General features: G+C 42.4%; 1 long non-coding RNA gene across 1 annotated transcript; it reads right to left on the bottom strand.

Moving 5' to 3' along the window:
* Window positions 1–883: 883 nt before the first annotated feature.
* Window positions 884–16,630, bottom strand: LOC118764917. The gene is made up of 3 exons (XR_005000755.1): window positions 16,621–16,630; window positions 2,103–2,160; window positions 884–959 (listed from the first exon to the last, which is right to left on the bottom strand). It is a non-coding gene; the product is annotated as an uncharacterized LOC118764917 (long non-coding RNA).
* Window positions 16,631–18,556: the final 1,926 nt, after the last annotated feature.

The following is an 18,556-nucleotide window of genomic DNA, read 5'->3' as shown; positions in this document are numbered from 1 at the left end:
TGGTTTGGCAGTTCCAGGTCAATACACTCTGCTCTCAAGCATCTAAGATGAAGTCTTCACTCTCTGCCTTTTAGCCATGAGCTCCGTAGCCACTGATGAGTGTGCTTCTGGTCTACATCAGCCTGTTTGCTAAGGGCCACATATTTGTTATGCAGTGGCAGCTTCAGCTCCTACCTATCAACCAATTATTCATATACCTTTTTCTTTGCTATTGATTTCACCTTTTTTGCAGCAACCGTTGCAACACTTCCATCATACTATTCAACTTGGGTATTATACATGAACTCACTAGCAAAGTTTTTACTCTCTTTCATAACAGAATGAAACTTTTTACCTTTCTCATGGCTTTCAACAGGTCTTAGCATCCACTCGTTAGATGTTTCAAAATATTTTGCGAGTCCAATTGTGGTGGTTTTGTAAGAGATTTTCTTTATTTTGCTGATATACGATTTCAAAACATTAAAACTATAAATAACAACTGAAATTGCTAAAGAATTTATGGCTAACACCTTGCTGCTACGTGCATTTAGCTCAGATTTCAGGACTTCTTGAACTCTCCTGAAACATTCCTTCCTGATTTTGTCTTTCATGCTTGCATGCTGAATGCCAGAGCCTTCATTTATTCCAAGATATTTGTAAGTTTATTCCTGTACAAGTTTTTTTATAACTGTCTCAACATCTAACATGAACAAATTTGAGGTCTTCAATTTCCATTTCTGGAAAGTGACCTTGGCACTGATGAAGGTCAAATTCCATCCCAGTGTCATCACTGAATGCTTTCACAGTACACAATAGGCCCTGAAGCTTTTTATTGTCTTTTTAGTATTATTTTTTTTCTAACTCAGATTTTTATGTAACTCCTGGAGTCTTGCTGTCTGCAGCTTACAGTACCATGCTTTCTGTTCTTTTCAATTATCTTGTACTTCCTTGATTATTCTGGCTGTTCCAAGGAGGCAAACCTTTTGTAACAGCTCTACTAGGCAAACTATTCTGATTTCCTTTATATTTCTAGTAATGCCTTCTCATTCTGTCCCCAAATTGTTACTATCTTCACTTTCTTCATTTTCCATAACTGGCTGTTACATACTTGAGAGGATTGTGTATGTCTATTTTTTCATCTTCCTTCTTGACAATTTGTAGATCAAATGGGCACACACCATCAATTATATAGCACATGTGGTTCATCATGTCCACCACCACTAGGTTCAGCTTGTGATGCTCTAGCATCTGATCTGTTTGGCTTGGGAAATCCCACAGTATTTTGCAGGTCTCCAACTCCACTCTTTTTGTGGATTGTGCTTATGCCACATCTTGCCGCTTCTAAACCCCACTTTTCACACAGTTTCCAATGTAGCACTTTTACTATGTCATTATGTCACCACAACTTTTGGCAGGTGTAGGGTATTTGTTCATGATATGAGCAATGGTTTCATCTACTCTATTACAGATCCAGCACAGTGGAAACACTTGATAATTCCTAAGGTTGACCCTCCAGCTTGTGGACAAAATTTGGTCTTGCACTGTCAGTATAGTGCTCTCTGTCTCTTTTTTTTTTTTAGCGCTCCTTTCTTCAGCCAGTTCAACCAATGCTTTCCTGCAGCTTCAGTTGTTGTTACCAGGAATTGATTGTGTAGTCCCTTGTTGTGTAGTGCTTCTTCATGTTCTTTTTGTACTTCTTGCTTCGTTTTTCCCTGTTTCAATATGCCCTCATCCCTAACTGACACAAGCAAGGTTTTCTTACTTTGGAAAAGTATCTCAGTAAGCTCCTGTGGTCAATACATATGCAGTTTTCCTCACATAAGTTTCCTTCCTCTATTTGCTCTCTTCATGTACTGTCACTCACTGTTTGCACTTGGATGATGGACACCTTGCATTGTTAGCAGCTTTCTTGTCTTCCTGTCCAACTCCTTTGGCTCATACTCTGCTCACTTCAGAATTCCAGCACCATACCAAACTACTGTGACTATACATGTGTCTATTGCCAAAATTATGTTTCGCATGCATAGCAGGCTTGCTGCCTGTAGCTTATGGTACCATACTATCCATTCTTTTCAGCTCTCTAATACTTTCCTGATTATTCTGGCCGTGCCAAGGAGACAAACCTTTTGTAACAGTTCTACTGGGCATTCTATTCTGATTTCCTTTATATTCCTCTTGATGCTTTCTGACACTGTCCATCATTATCATCATTATTGTTATTAAAAACGTTGCACAGTATCCAATATTCTGATGTTGTAGATTGAAGATATTGTGTGTACCAGGGGTTTGCATTGTTTGTCAAGTCACAACAAGGACTTCAGAAAGACAGAACTTTATGTGTGCAATTCCAAGTAAAGTTGATTTTTGCAATACACGTAGATTGTAAGGTATTTCTAAAGTGTCCAGATGTTTCTTCAGGTTGGGCGGTGTTCAATCCAATGTTCCAATGACAACCTTTATGTTTGACTCTCGCAGCTGCCACACCATTGCAATCTCAATTCTGAGGTTTCCATATTTGTCGATATTTTCTCTTTGTTTCATGATAATATGTTAATCTCCTGGCTCTGCCATGTTGATTATTAGGCACTCTTGTTTGTTCTGCCTAAAGATTACTATTTCCAGCCTTTAGTGTTCTAACACCTTGTCTGTCTGGAAATCAAAGTCCCAGAAGGTCTTTGCCTTCCCATTTTCGTCCATTACCTTTTCTAGTATATGTTGGCACCAATCACCAGTTACCTCACATTGGAATTTTACTTTAGTCAAGTAGCCCATCTTGCTCAAAAGGTCTCTGAATGAGGGTTCATTAGGGATGTTGGAGATAAGACCCATGTTTCCAGAGGTAAATTATGCAAACCCCAAAGAATTCTTCTCAACACATGGCTATGATGCTTTCCCAATTACTCCTGTTTGTGATCAGAGATGCACATAATGTCAGCCACCAAGGGACATGCTCAGCTGGTTAAGGTAAAAAAAACTGATAAGCAAATCTGCGGTACTGAGCTGCAACTCATCTTTTACACTAAGACAAAACATGTACATGATAACACTTCCACTCAGTTAAGATCAGAAGCCATGACAGCCAGTGCCTGACCTTGCATCTGGCAATTATTATTATTATTATTTTCTCATTATCACAGGTTTTGTTGGAGCTCCTAGTGTCTTGTATGTAGAGTGAGCTTACTACCTGCAGCCTATGGTACCATGCTATTCATTCTTTCCAGCTAATACTTTCCTGATTATTCTGGCTGTGCCAAGGGGCAAACCTATTGTAACAGTTCTACTGGGAACTCTATTCCAATTTCCTTTATATTCCTCTTGATGCCTTCTGATACTGATCCTAAGGACCTAACTATAATTGGCACTATCTTCAACTTCATTTTCCATTGCTGGGCTCTTTCGTACATAAGAGGGTTGTATCTATCTATCTTTTCGTCTTCCTTCTTGACTATTTGTGGGTCAAAGGGGCATGCAACATCAACTATATAGCATATGTGGTGCACCTTGTCCACTACCACTGGGTCTGGTCTGTTATGCTCTAGCACTATTATTATTATTATCATTATTATTGAGTGAGAGAGCAGTGCATGCCATCAAAGTGACACTGGGGTAAAATATACGAAGCCCAGTATACCCATTATGACTACCCGTCTGATAAGGGTACACTAGGCACATGCATCACAACCATGTGTATGACAAGGTGATCTTATATCAAGATAAACAGTGCATGACCTTGCAGGTGGGGCCCAGTTAGAATTTTCTTCTGGTTGAGTAGCCCATCCCACTCAAAAGATCCCTGAATAAGCGTTGTTTAAGAATGTTGAACGAACCATCCACGTTTCCAAAGGTGAATTATCCAAAACTCCAAGAATTCCTTTCAACACACGACTATGATGCTCCCCCACTACTTCTCATGGTCAGAGATGCACATATCGTCAGCCACTAAGGTTAAGGTCAAACAACTAACAAGGAAATCTGTGGTATTGAGCAGAATATCTTCTTCTTCTTCTTCTTCTTCTTCTTCTTCTTCTTATTATTATTATTATTTTCTTTCAATTCTGTTTCCATTTTTTGCTGATACTCACAGCAGAGAAACGCACTGTATATATTGGTAGGCCATTAAAATAAACTTGATTGTTCATTTACAAAGTCATGTGATAGAGAAAAGGGGGAAGCATGACAGAGAAAAAAGGAAAGAATAAAAAAGTAAACAAATAAAATAAAGGAGAAAAAGGGAAAGAAAATTCAGAGCGACAATGCTCTTCTCAGTATTTGTGACGTACCAATAAAGATAAGCTTTATTGTTATTATAGACATCGCACAGTATACAATATCGTGAGGTTGTTAATTGAAGATATTGTGTCTACTGGGAGTTTGTACTGTGTACCAAGCCACAAGGACCTCAGACAGACAGTACTTTACTCAATATGCATGCAGTTCCAAGTAATGACAACTTTTGCAATACACCTAGATTGTAGGGTATTTCTAAAGTTTTCAGATGTTTTTTCAGATTGGGGGATATTGAACCCAATGCTCCAATGACAATAGGGATTATTATTATTTTTTTTTCCTTCTTTCTTCAAATTTTCTTCTGTTTCTCACCGAGTGTTTTCTGTACACCTAGGGCAGAGAAGCTCATTGTATGCATTCCCAGATTACAAATGCAAACTCACAGATAAAATATGTATTTAAAAAATTAATAAATAAATAAATTCATGAATGGATGTTGTTTTCACATCGATAATGCTCTTCTCAGTACATGAGTCATTCCAATTAACACAATTTTTTTCACTTCCTGTTGGGATGGTAAGCCTGGTATAATTTTCAAATAGGTTTCAGTGCCTTTTTTTATCATTGCTAGAGATTCTACAATCACTGATACTGTAGACGCCTTGAGATGCCACATTTTTTCAATTTCTATTAGCAAGTCTTTATATTTACTGATCTTGTCAAATTCTTTTGCCGCTATATTGTGATCGCAAGGAATACTCATGTCAATTAATAAACACACCTTTTTTGTCTGATCTTTTATAATAATATCCAGTTTATTAGCTGTTATAGTTTTGTCGGTATGTACAGGGAAGTCCCATAGAATCGACACATTTTCTCCCTCAGTCACACCTCAGGATGGTGTTTATACCATTTGTCAGCGGTTTTGATTTTATAATGCCAACATATTGTTCAGTATAAATACTGGCCAACTCTGTCATGTCTTACTTTATATTCTACAGATGCTAAGACTCTACACCTTGAGATTAGGTGGTCTATAGTTTCAATCTCATCGTTACAGAATCAGCATTTTGGGTCAGCTCCATTTCTTATCACATTGGCTTGGTAGTTCCGGGTTAATAAGCTTTGGTCTTGAGCAGCTAATATGAAACCTTCACTCTCTGCTTTTAGCCCTAAGCTTCGTAACCTTTGATGCGTGTGTTTCTGGTCAACATCAGCTTGTTTGCTACAGGCCATGCAGAGGTTTCTGTTCCCATCTGCTGGCTAATTTTTCATGTGCTTTTGTCTTTGCAATTAATTTTATTTTCTTTGCAGCAGCGGTTGGTGCATTTCCTTCAAACTGATCAATCCGGTGGGTATCTAAGAGATCAGTAGTGAATTTTTTGCTCTCTTTCAGAATAGAGTGAAGCTTTTTCGGTCTTTCTTGTTTTTCAACAAGTTTTAGCATCCAATTGTTGGTTGTTTCAAGGTCCGATTGTGGTGGTTTTGTATGTAAGTTTAAGCTGGATCAAGCCTCGACCTCCCTGAGCTCTGGGAAGGTAAAGACAATCCACGTCTGCCTTTGGATGGTGCATCTTATTACAAGTCAGTAGCTTGTGGATTTTCTGTCAATTTTCCTTATTTCACTGGTATTCCAGTTAAGCACATTGAAGCTATAAAGAACAACTGGGACTGCTTAGGAATTTATGTCTAACACCTTATTATATGCATTCAGCTCAGACTTCAGGACTGCTTGAACTCTTCTATAACATTCCTTCCTAACCTTCTCTTTCATGCCTTCATTTATTCCTACGTATTTATAGGTTTGTTCCTGCTCAAGTTCCTTTATTACTATTTCGACATCTAATTTGATTGAACTTGACTTTACCAATTTCCCTTTCTTAAAAAAAAATGGCTTTGGCACACTTTTCAAGGCCAAACTCCATCCTGATATCATCACTGGATCCTTTCACAGTATGTAGTAGTCCTTCAAGCTTTTCATCATCTTTGACATATTGTTTTAAATCATTCATATAAAATAGATGGCTTATTTTCCTGTTGTCAATTTTGTAGCCATATCCTGTTCTATTCAGTTTACTTGAGAGTGGTATTAGTGCTATGCAGAAAATTAGTGGTGAAAGTGAGTCACCTTGGAAAATGCCACAGTTTATGCTAATATTGTTTGAGCACAATACTCCATTAGAATGATATTATTGGAGCGTCGTATTCCATAGTGACATATATTTTTTAAAATCTGAAATCACAGGAGAAATTTAGAAAATGGCCAGCGATTTCAGAATCCAAGAATGTGGTATGCTGTCAAAGGCTTTTTTATAATCAATCCATGAAGAACTGAGATTTCTGCGCTTGTTATGGCAGTTCTCAAGGATCATGCGATTAATTAGGAGCTGATCTTTGCATCCGTATAAGCCTCGTCTGCATCCTTTTTATTCAGTGGGAAAGAGGTTATTCTCTTCCATAAACGTATATGTTTTCTCCACTAGAATAGTTGTCAAAATCTTATAGGTAGTAGACAAACATGTTATAGGCAGGTAGTTTTTGGGGTCTTTCATTTCGTTATTTTTGGGGAGGATGTAAGTAATACCATTTGCCATCCAATGGGGATTTTTTTCCGGGTCTTTCATAAAACTATTAAATAGTATTACTAACATTTTGTATGTGAACAAGAGTGATGAGAGCCAGAAATTTAGTACTCTGTCAATACCAGGGGATTTCCACTTATGAGCCTTCGTTAGTGCCCTCCTTAGGTCGGCGATTGAGATGTCTTCCTATACCTGTTCTTGTAGATTTTTGTAGGCATCTTGGGTGCATTTGATCATCCAGTCTGCATTTTCATTGTATGGTTTTTCATCACTCCAGATCCCTTTCCAAAAGGGTGCATTTGATCCAGTCTTTATTATTATTATTATTGTTGTTATTATCATTATTATTATTATTATTATTATTATTATTATTATTATTGTGATGGAAGCACACAGCTTATTTTGCTAGATATCATGGAAAGTGTCAGCTATCCACAGCCAGTAGACTAAGGTGACACTTGTTTACTGGTCATGCTTCAAGAACCCTGTGAAGAATTCTTGCAGTTCACACTTGCACTGATCTTTTCCAGCCATGTTGGTAGTTGAGCGCTGATATTTCTAAGTGCATCAATTACTATTGGTATCATGTCTACTCTCCTCATTGACCACAACCTTCCTATTTCCCACTTCAAATCGTCAGAGTTGTTTATTTTTCCTTCTTCTTTCACATTGGTCCTCTTGTCACCAGAGCAGGCTATGCCGATTATCATGCATGTTCTTTCTTTTTTATTCATCACAACAGTGTCCAGTTTCTGATGTCTGGACTGGTGATCACACTGAGTCATTGCATCCTCACAGGATTTTGCAATTCTCATTCTTGGTGGCTCCTGCTGGGGTTTTCTCATACCACATCTTTGCTCTTTGTAGGCTGTGATTTCTACAGAGCTCCCAATGGATCATTCTTGCCACATTGTCATGATGTCTTTTGTATTCAAGTTTTGCCAATTTCAAGGAATTCACTAACAATGTGCCATTACCATTTCACCCCTCTCACCACACATTCTGCATTTGTTGCTGTCAGTAGTGTTGTCTATTCTGCTCACTTCACATAGTTGGTTCTTAACATTTGTTCTTGAGCTGCACATATGAGTGCTTCTGTCTCTATCTTCAGGTCACTTCTCCTCATTTATAGCCACCAGTCTTCTGTATCTGTCTGGGAGTTCACAAATCTTCCAAACTGACTGTACATTTGTTTCTCCTTTCATGCCATTTATTTTTTTTTTCTTTTTGTTCATCTCTTCTTTAAATTTTTCCTTCATTACACAATTCTCAGTTTTGATGATGCCAGCTTTCTTCATATGTTTCAAGAATAACTCCATGGCATTTTTTATATACCTCTTTTCCTCTGCTTTGATTCAGTCCTGGCAACTGATCACACCTCTCCCACCCTTTCTTCTGGACAAGTACAGCCAATCAGTACAATAGGGTGTGCACTGTCAACAGTTTTCTTTTTCTTTGTATCTATTTTCATCACTTCTCTCTTTTGCTATCACTTGTATTTTATGCTTGGATTTTATTCTATCCAGTCAATTTTGAGCACAACACCAAATTTAGTATTGCTAACTGCAAAACCATGTGGTGTTCTAACATCATTCACGTTTTCCTTTATACTGTTTGGGAGAAGGCTAATTTCAGATCTTTTTTAATAAAGTCACATTCACTAACTTTCTTCCTGTCTTCCACAAATGTTGTTTGTTGGTGCAATTGTTTCATAGTAAAAGGATTTTATTCTAGATGCAGATCATTCCAGTAAGATTTCAGTCTATCCATATATCCAACTGCAGGATTTTGTTTCGCTTTTATAACAGTTAAATAAATCAGTATTCAATTCATAACGCCAAGGAAAATGTGTTTTGTAGTAGCAGTTTCTTCTAAAGAAAGAATCTGTTTACATTTAAGCTGTTGTTTTCGTTCTGTTCTTCGGTTGTGTTTGTAACGTGAAAGGATCTATCATCGAAGCACTGGCAGGGTGTCGAGATCCTTTCTAGTCACATACAATAATTCTTGTAGAAAACAAACAGACGAAACTCAGGTTAAAGGTGAACAGACAACTTGGTTTATTGATTCATGGTTGTACGTTGTCTGATGGGGGAATAGACAGCCTCCGAGATACTGCTGGTGTTGGTCGTTGAGGTTGGTTGAAGTTGGTTGAAGCTGGTGTGTGGCTGTCAGAGCCAGGAAAACCGTGACCGATCGCAGTGCTGTCTTGAGCCGAAGAGAGAGATTTGAGGTTCGCGGGCTCGAGAGATGTTTTCCCGCACATGCGCATGGGGAAGACTTCCGGTGGCCACCCGGAAGTAGTCCCATTCTGCGCATGCGCGCCGAACCCTACACTGTAGCATCACTACAGGGCTCCCCTCCGAGTGCGAAGTACGGCAACCAGAATATTGTGGTGGTGCTGCAGAAAACAGAAGGCTTGCCGATCCCCCAGAAGACTTGGTACATACTATTATACAATAAGAAACATTTTAAAGTTAAATGTAAATTGTTTTTGAAAGTTTCTTGGGCCAATGCACTGTTCTGCCCGATTTTGTAACATACGGTGTGCTCGGGGCACCCGTTGACGGCGAGGGTGGTGTTGTAGGAGCCGGTGAAGGTGTTTGTGCAGGTGAAGGCGTTTGTGCAGGTGAAAGTGTTGTTAAAGGTGCATAGGTGGGTGTGTCAAGGTTGTCATCAAAAGATGAAGACGTCTCAAAATGTGCCTTTTTTAAACGGTCCACGGAAACGGTCTCCGAACGACCATTTATCTCAATCGTGAAAACCTTTGGTGTGCGAGAAAGCACACGAAAAGGTCCTTTATAGGGAGAAACAAGTGGGCCCTTCACAGAATCGTCCCGAACAAAAACATGCGACCAGGTGTTCATATCCGGTGGAAGATGGGACGGTGGAGATTGCTTTCTGGGAAGCATGGGCGGAAGGTTTGAAAAATATTCCCGCAGTCTGGTGACATAGGTCGCCGGATCATGGGGCGGGGAAGTGTCTGGCACCAACATCGTACCGGGCAATGCCAGTGTGGTACCATACAGCAGCTCTGCAGCGAGAAAACCCCAGGTCTGCCTTGACAGCAGTCCGACAGCCGAGAAGCACAATGGGCAGAAATTCGATCCAGGACTGTGGGTCCGAAGAGGCACGAAGAGCGGCCTTGAGCTGTCTATGGAACCGCTCAACCAATCCATTAGACGCTGGATGGTAGCTTGTGGTGTGGATATGGTGCATACCCAAAATTCGCGACAATTCGCGAAATAGCGAGGCCTCAAACTGTCGTCCACGATCAGTTGTCAATCGGGACGGGACTCCGAAGCGAGAAATCCAGTTTGAAACGAAAGCTCGCGCAACAGTCTCAGCAGAAATGTCTGCTATCGGAATGGCTTCTGGCCAGCGGGAGAAACGATCGACACAAGTTAATAGATAAGAGAACCCGCGACTCACAGGCCATGGTCCAACCAGATCGATGTGGACATGGCGAAAACGGGCCTCCGTGGGGGGAAATTGTCCAAGCGGGGCACGAACGTGCCGTTGAATCTTGGATCGTTGACACTTGGAGCAGGTGCGTGTCCAAGAAGTAATTGTGCGACGCATATTCGGCCAGAAAAACCGAGCAGTGATTAGTTTGAGGGTGGCAGCGATGCCAGGATGTGATAAGGAGTGCAGTGCTTCAAACACTGAGCGTTGATGGGTCTCAGGCACCAGTGGCCTGGGAGATCCAGTTGAAGTGTCACAAAGAATGGTGCCTTCGGCTGACGGAAGCGGAAGGTAGGAAAACTGGCAACAGGAGAACTTGGGAGAAGTTAAATCTAACGACGCCAAAGGTGGCTGCTCCTGCGATATGGCAGCTAAGTCGATAGCAGCAGGAGACGAAAGGGCGCAAACTGGAAGGCGAGAGAGAGCGTCAGCAGGAACGTTCTCTTTTCCAGGTATGTGTCGAATGTTGCTAGTAAATTGAGAGATAAAATCCAGGTGCCGAAAAGCACGGGGTGAGAGTTTGTCCGTTTTTGAAAACAGGGCAAACGTAAGGGGCTTGTGATCCGTATAGATCACAAAATCTCGCCCTTCAAGTTGATGCTGGAAATGACGAACCGATAGATAGATCGCTAGGAGCTCACGATCAAAGGTGCTGTATCGTCGTTCAGCTGGTTGCAGTTGACGGGAAAAGAAGGCTAGAGGTCGAACATGGTCATCCACTGTGTGTTGTAACACAGCGCCAATCGCAGTGTCCGATGCGTCCACAGTCAAAGAGAGAGAAGCACCAGGAACTGGATGTGCAAGCAAAGAAACAGAAGCCAGCTCCTTCTTAATGGACTCAAAGGCTGTCACTGCCTCAACAGAGAGGGTGACTTGACTGTCCTTTCTAGGAGAGTCCTTTAACAGCCTGGTGAGAGGTAGCAGCTTATCTGCACAACCGGGAATGAAGCGTCGGTAGAAATTGACCATCCCTAGATAATGCCTGAGCTGGCGCAAGGAAGTGGGGGGTGCGATGCGTTGAATGGCATCGACTTTTGACGAGAGGGGGCTGATTCCAGTCGAATCAATATGATGCCCTAGAAAATCTAGGGAAGAGCGTCCGAAAACACACTTGTCGGGGTTTATGCGTATGCTATACGCGCGAAGACGCTGGAAGAGTTGAGAAAGGTGCCGGAGATGATTTTCTCGTGTGTCGCTCGCAATGAGTATGTCATCGACATAGGCAAACACAAAATCAAGACCGCGGACAACCTCATCAATGAAACGCTGGAAGGTGCTAGTAGCATTCCGCAAACCGAAACTCATGTACAAAAACTCAAAACACCCAAACGGGGTAGTGATTGCAGTTTTTGGAACGTCGGCTGGGTTGACCGGTATTTGGTGGTAAGCGCGTATCAGATCGACCTTCGAAAAAATGGTACAACCATGGAGATTTGCTGTAAAGTCCCGGAGATTTCTAATCGGATAGCGATCGGCTATTGTGACGGCATTGAGGCGTCGATAGTCTCCAACCGGGCGAAAATCAGACTCGCCCTTTCGCGCCAAATGAAGGGGAGATGCCCATGGGCTGGTGGAGGGGCGTATAATGCCAAGTTGAAGCATGTGCTCAAACTCGGCTCTGGCCGTTTTAAGTCGGTCTGGCGCTAGGCGCCGGGGGCGTGAGAATACAGGTGGCCCATTGGTGGTGATGAAATGGAGGGTCGAGTGGGTGGGATTTTCCGGTTTAAAGGCAATGTCCACTAGCTCCGGAAATGAAACCAAAAGAGTGTGAAAGGGTCTCCAGAGGTGGCAACAAAGAATGTCGGGCTAAGGACCGCAGTGGTGGAACTCCCAGTCGGTGTAGAGAGCGACGTCGTGCTATCAAGAAGCCTCGACGCCTGACATCCACCAATAGGTTAAACCTATCCAGGAAATCAGCGCCGAGAATAGGATGTGGGATGTCAGCGATGACGAAAACCCATCGAAAATCTCGACGAAGGTTGAGGTTGAGGCGCAGCGAAATCTGACCGTAAGTGGTTATGGGAGACGAGTCAATAGCATGCAAGACAATCGAAGAGCGCTTGGGCTTGTCTGCAGCCAGACGAAGGGGCCAGATGCTGCAACAGGAACCGGTGTCTACCATGAAGAATGTCTTCGACACCAGATCTTTTACATAGAATGCACGATGTTTGGGAAACGAGATGGAAGAAGGTGACGTGCTCACCTCCTCCGGATTTAGTTTTCCGAGGGCTTGAAAGTGCACGGCTGGGTACACCGATCTGCCCTTTTGGTAGAGCGACTACGACTGCGTTGTCGGCGCTCGATCGCACGGGATAGATCGTCGATTCGCCGCGTGAGCGCATCAATCCGCTCGGTTAGTGAAATTTGCGCAGGGCCCCCTATACATGCACAGAGGCCTCGCGATGGAGATGGATTCGGAAATTCCAGTATTCCATCGGCCATCGTGGCAATCTGAATATTGCTCTCCCCCGAACGTGTGTTGCGGCGGAGGATTTCTGCTTTCACAGACGCGTATGTGGCATCCGGGTGGGGACTTATTATTAGATCCCTGATCGATGCGGCGAGTCGGGGATGTAAGCCGGAATATAGCAGGTGCAACTGCTGCTGTGGAGAAATGGCATGTGCATCAAAATACCACTCCACTTGGGCAAACCACAGGCCCATATCCCCCGTAAATGAAGGCAAACCTGAAGCCATGCCTTTGTCGGAAGGAATCTGTGAGAAGGGGGCAGAAGGTATGGTCTAGAAGTGGAGAGAGAACACGTGGAACCGAGAAGGCAATTCAAAATTGTGTTTGTGTGTGCACCTCGTGGGTAGCAAAAAAAGGAATAGGTGTGTACAAGGAAAACAAAATACAGAAAAGGAAAAAAAAATGAATGTGTGTGTGTTTTCTTTTTTCTTTGTTTTTTTTTTTTTTGTACTGTGTGCGATGAATAAGGCTATTTGACCCACCTCGCCGTGCTGAAAAGGAGAAAATAGGAAAATAAATGTGAATTTCCGCGCTCTTCGGCCCCAAAAAAAACCTGTTCGCTGTGTCTTTTTCTATCCTGTTTTTTTTCTCAACTAGGGGTCACCAATTGTAACGTGAAAGGATCTATCATCGAAGCACTGGCAGGGTGTCGAGATCCTTTCTAGTCACATACAATAATTCTTGTAGAAAACAAACAGACGAAACTCAGGTTAAAGGTGAACAGACAACTTGGTTTATTGATTCATGGTTGTACGTTGTCTGATGGGGGAATAGACAGCCTCCGAGATACTGCTGGTGTTGGTCGTTGAGGTTGGTTGAAGTTGGTTGAAGCTGGTGTGTGGCTGTCAGAGCCAGGAAAACCGTGACCGATCGCAGTGCTGTCTTGAGCCGAAGAGAGAGATTTGAGGTTCGCGGGCTCGAGAGATGTTTTCCCGCACATGCGCATGGGGAAGACTTCCGGTGGCCACCCGGAAGTAGTCCCATTCTGCGCATGCGCGCCGAACCCTACACTGTAGCATCACTACATGTTATTGATGTTGTTGTGTCCAGAAACATTTGCAGTAACTGTCTGCATGGTCAAGTCAAGTTAAGTTTCAATCAAAAATCCCTACGATCATGAAGAGAAGACTCCCTCTGTTAATTTATCTGAAAATTAACCAGTTATTTAACAGGGCTGATAGTTGTGGCTTCAAAGCTGGAGATAGTATTCATTGTATTTTTGATAAATATGTATGTGTGTATGTATGTCATTATTCAGTTTATTTCAAGATTTATTGCCAATAGAGAAAGAACTGGTTTATAACCAAGACCCAAGGTTCCTTCATTGGAAATTCAGTACAACAACAAGGTATTTTTGTTTGTTTGTTTGTTTGTATGTATGTATGTATGTAGTGAAGGCACATGGCTCAGTGGTTAGAGCATCGAGCTTACAATTGCGAGGTTGTGAATTCGATTCCTGGACCGGGCTGCATGTTGTGTTCTTGAGCTAGACGCTTTATTTCACATTGCTCCAGTTCACTCAGCTGTAGAAATGAGTTGCGATGCCAAAGGTACCAAGCTGTATCGACCTTTGCCTTTCCCTTGGATAATATCGGTGGCATAGAGAGGGGAGGCTGGTATGCATGGGCAACTGCTGGTCTTCCATAAAACAACCTTGCCCCGACTTGTGCCTCGGAGGGGAACTTCCTAGATGCAATCCCATGGTTAGTCATGACTGAAGGGGGTCTCAGCAGCATCAGCATGTCTGTATATATGTATGTACGTATGTATGTATGTAAGTATGTATGTATGTATGTATGTATGTATGTAGATTTGTATGTTTTATGTATGTATTCTCATGCATATAGTTACATATCTAGCCATACTCATATATATATTTAAATGATAAACTGCTGGAAAGTATTACAGATTTTTACAGTTCCAGCGATGAATTGGATCTGTAGCCTTCGAATTAGCATTCTCCTTTCTGGTTTTGAGAAGCCTAATTTCTCAAGATTGGTATTTAGGCAGTGTGATGCATATCCCAAGGCCCCAATAATTACAGGTATAGACCTGAACTTGTAATCTGGATAGAGTAACTGCAGATTATTCAATAGTTCAGCATAGGTGTTCTCTTTTTCACTGATCTTCAGCTTTATGTTAACATCTGATGGTCAGCTAATTTTTACAACTGTGCACATATGTATGTGTGTGTGTGTGTGTATGTGTGCGTGCAGAAATTCCGGGATGGTGTCCGGCATGCTGAAAGACCACTGGGAGTGAGGCACCCCTCAGCTTTTGTTAAAGCATGTCTCTAGGAGAAGGTCACTCTGATATAAAACCAGATATGCAGGGAATGGCATTGGACATTTTGGGGATCTTTGTGCTAGAGTTCACGGCGCTCCCACATCCCTGAGCCTGCGACTCATATTGGCACCAGACATCTTGCTCCGGCTTGTCAATAAAGTGGAGAGGGTCTATGAGGTGTTGTGCAAGCCTTATTGGACCTAAAACTCTGCACAGGCATTGCCGACCTCTGCTTGATATGTGCATTTTTTTTAGCATATATTTTCTTCATTTTTAGTATATATATATATATATTTTTTTTTATTCGGAAGTCCTGCGGCGATGGGAAGGTGGTGAAGCATGCAGACCTGATGGGTTGGAAGCATGTAGTCAGTGACCTGCACATAGGTGGCCCATGCTAGATATAAAGTTGTCTCCTTGTCGCCCAAGACAGCGGTAGGATTTGGTTGCTGCATGGGTGTCTGAGCAGCTCCATTTGGAGAGGGCACTGCTCACCCGGAGACTGGGGAGGTTCTAGAAAAGGCGAACCCAAAAAATTGCCTGTTTTTCCATATCTGGTCAGTTTAGCGCAACTGACAGATGTCCACCCTGCGCTCGAAAAACAAAGAGTCTTTTATCTATAAAATCTGGACGGAACTTAAACATTTCATGTTGGAATGTGCGCACTCTGTTGGACAACAGGAGTGATTGCAGGCCTGAAAGACGCACTGCACTTGTTGCTCGTGAGCTGAACCATTATAAAATTGATATAGCTGCACTCTCAGAGACTCGTATAGAAGGTGATGGTCGCTTGAGGAAGTAGGAGGTGGATACACCTTTTTTTGGAAAGGAAGGCAGAAGGATGAGCGCAGAGAGGCTGGTGTTGGTTTTGCAGTCTGATCTGATATCCTTAAGAAGTTGGAAGAGCTCCCTGTTCCTATAAATGAACGTATAATGATGCTATGGTTGCACTTGAAAGGTAAGCGGTTTGCTACTCTAATAAGTGCCTATGCACCTACTTTGACTAGCTGTGATGAAGATAAAACAATCTTTTATACCCAGCTGAGAGCCATACTTAGAAAAATTCCCAATTCTGATAAAGTCATTCTACTGGGGGATTTTAATGCCAGGGTTGGAACAGACTGGCAAACATGGAACTCTCTCGAATGTTTTGGAGTGGGGAAAATGAATAGCATTGGTCTCATGCTACTGGAGCTTTGTGAAGAACATGGACTTTACATTGCAAGCACTCATTTTGTGCACAAAGGTGATCACACAACAATATGGATACATCCAAGGTCCAAAGTTTGGCACTTGCTGGATTATGTCATCATCCGCAAGTGCTACTTTTATGACATCTGTAATGTCAAGTCCTTGCATGGATCAGAATGCTGGACAGACCACAGTCTGGTGTGAGCAAAGTTCCGAATGGTGATTAGGGCGAAAGAGAGAAGAGGACCAGTCAGCATTCCTCGCCGTCTAAATGTCCACAAGGTATATGACGTTGTGGTTAGGAAAGATCTTCAGACTCGCTTGTCCAGTATTGAAACTGCTGCAGCATGGGAAGATTTTCGAGACCAGGTTGTTCAATGTGCTGCCAAAACACTGGGGTATGTTACTGCCAGACACAGAGACTGGTTTGATGAGAATGATGCTGAAATTCAGCGACTATTAGTGGTAAAGCGCCATGCCCACAGTGTGTTGCTGCCCAGAGAACTGTCTACTCTGCAGCAAAGTATAACAGTGTAAAATCACTACTGCAGCGATCTCTCAGGAAGATGCAGAACACTTAGTGAGAGGATTTTGCTCGTGATGTTCAGGCTGCTGCTGATGCAAATGACAGCAAGAAGCTTTATCATCAGCTCCTTTGCTTTCCAAGGAGTCTCCCACTCTGTTTACTAAATCAACAGAAATCACAGGTTGCTGGATCGAACACTACTCTGAACTCCTAAACCATGAGTCAGCTGTGGATGAAACAGTGATTGATACTATGAAACAAAGACCTATCATTGGCTCCTTAGACACCCCGCCCTCAATAGATGAAGGAATGACATCAATAAGTAAATTGAATCTTGGTAGGGCACCTGGGAAGGATGGAATTTGTGCTGAGGTCTTGCGATTTGGTGATAATTACATCACACAATCCCTTCATGAACTTATTAGTGCAGTCTGGAGGGATGGTGCAATCTCTAAGGACTGGAAGGATATAATTATTCTTCCTCTATATAAAGGAAAAGGAGCCAGAACAATGTGTGGTAACTACAGAGGTATTGCTCTACTATCAGCTGCTGGCAAGGTTCTAGCAAATATTCTTCTTACCCGTCTGAATGAGTGTCTCGTAAATGATGTCCTATCTGAATCTCAATGTGGCTTCTGATCTGGTAGAGGGACAATGGATATGATTTTCACAGCACGACAGATGCAGAAGTGCTATGAGCAGAATATGGATCTTGTCCAGGTATTCATTGATTTAACAAAGGCCTTTGATACTGTAAATAGGGCCTTTCTATGGAAAATACTTGGCAAAATTGGATGTCCGGATCACTTTGTATCTATAATTAAATCATTTCATGATGGGATGGAGGCTTGGGTCAATGTTGGTGGTGCCATGGTGGGACCCATTCCTGTAGAGAATGGTGTCAAGCAGGGTGACATCCTTACCCCAACTCTCTTTTCTTTGTACTTTTACTCATGCTTTTACTAAGGCTTGCTCTCTGGGAATATATATCAGATATCGATCTTCTGGCCACCTCTTTAATCTTCGCCGATTTGCTGCCAATTCAAAGGTTTCCAAGTCTATTATTCGTGACCTCCTTTATGCAGATGACTGTGACTTAGTCACTCATACAGTGGATGACATGCAAATACTCATGAACTGCATTTCTGCTTCTTGCAGGGCATTTGGACTCAGCATTAGCCTGGACAAGACTATTGTAATATTCCAGCCTGCACCCGGAAATCCATATATGGAACCAGCTATCTTGGTTGAAGGAACAATTCTGAAGGTAGTAGACAAGTTTGTCTACCTGGGCAGCACACTCAGCTGTTCTTGCTCCCTGGATGAGGAAATATCTTTCAGGTTGCAGAGAGTAACTAATTCCTTCCGGTCTCTTCAGTCTCGTGTCTGGTCCCAACATGGCATTGCAAGAACAAAAGTTGCTGTGTACCATGCATGTGTACTGACATCGCTTCTCTACTCATGTGAGACATGGACTCTGTACAAACGTCAGGTAAGGGTCCTTGAACGCTTTCATCAGAGATGTCTCAGACACATTCTCAATGTTGGCTGGACCTCAAAAATTCCAGACACACAGGTCCTGAGGACAGCTGATATCTTGAGTATTGAGGCGATGGTGCACAAGCACCCATTACGTTGGACTGAATGAAGGATAGCAGGATTCCTAAGAATGAAGGATTCCTTAGAATGAAGGAAAGCAGGATTCCTAAGCAGATGCTCTATGGAGAACTTGTGAATGGAAGGAGACTCCGGCAGAAACTAAGGCTGCGATTTAAGGACTGTGTCAAGTCCTCATTAAAGGCCTGTGATATGCAGGACACTGACAGGGAGAAC

The sequence above is a fragment of the Octopus sinensis genome, linkage group LG9, assembly GCF_006345805.1.
Source record: "Octopus sinensis linkage group LG9, ASM634580v1, whole genome shotgun sequence".
Lineage (NCBI taxonomy): Eukaryota > Metazoa > Mollusca > Cephalopoda > Octopoda > Octopodidae > Octopus > Octopus sinensis.
This window is presented reverse-complemented; position numbering and strand designations above follow the sequence as displayed.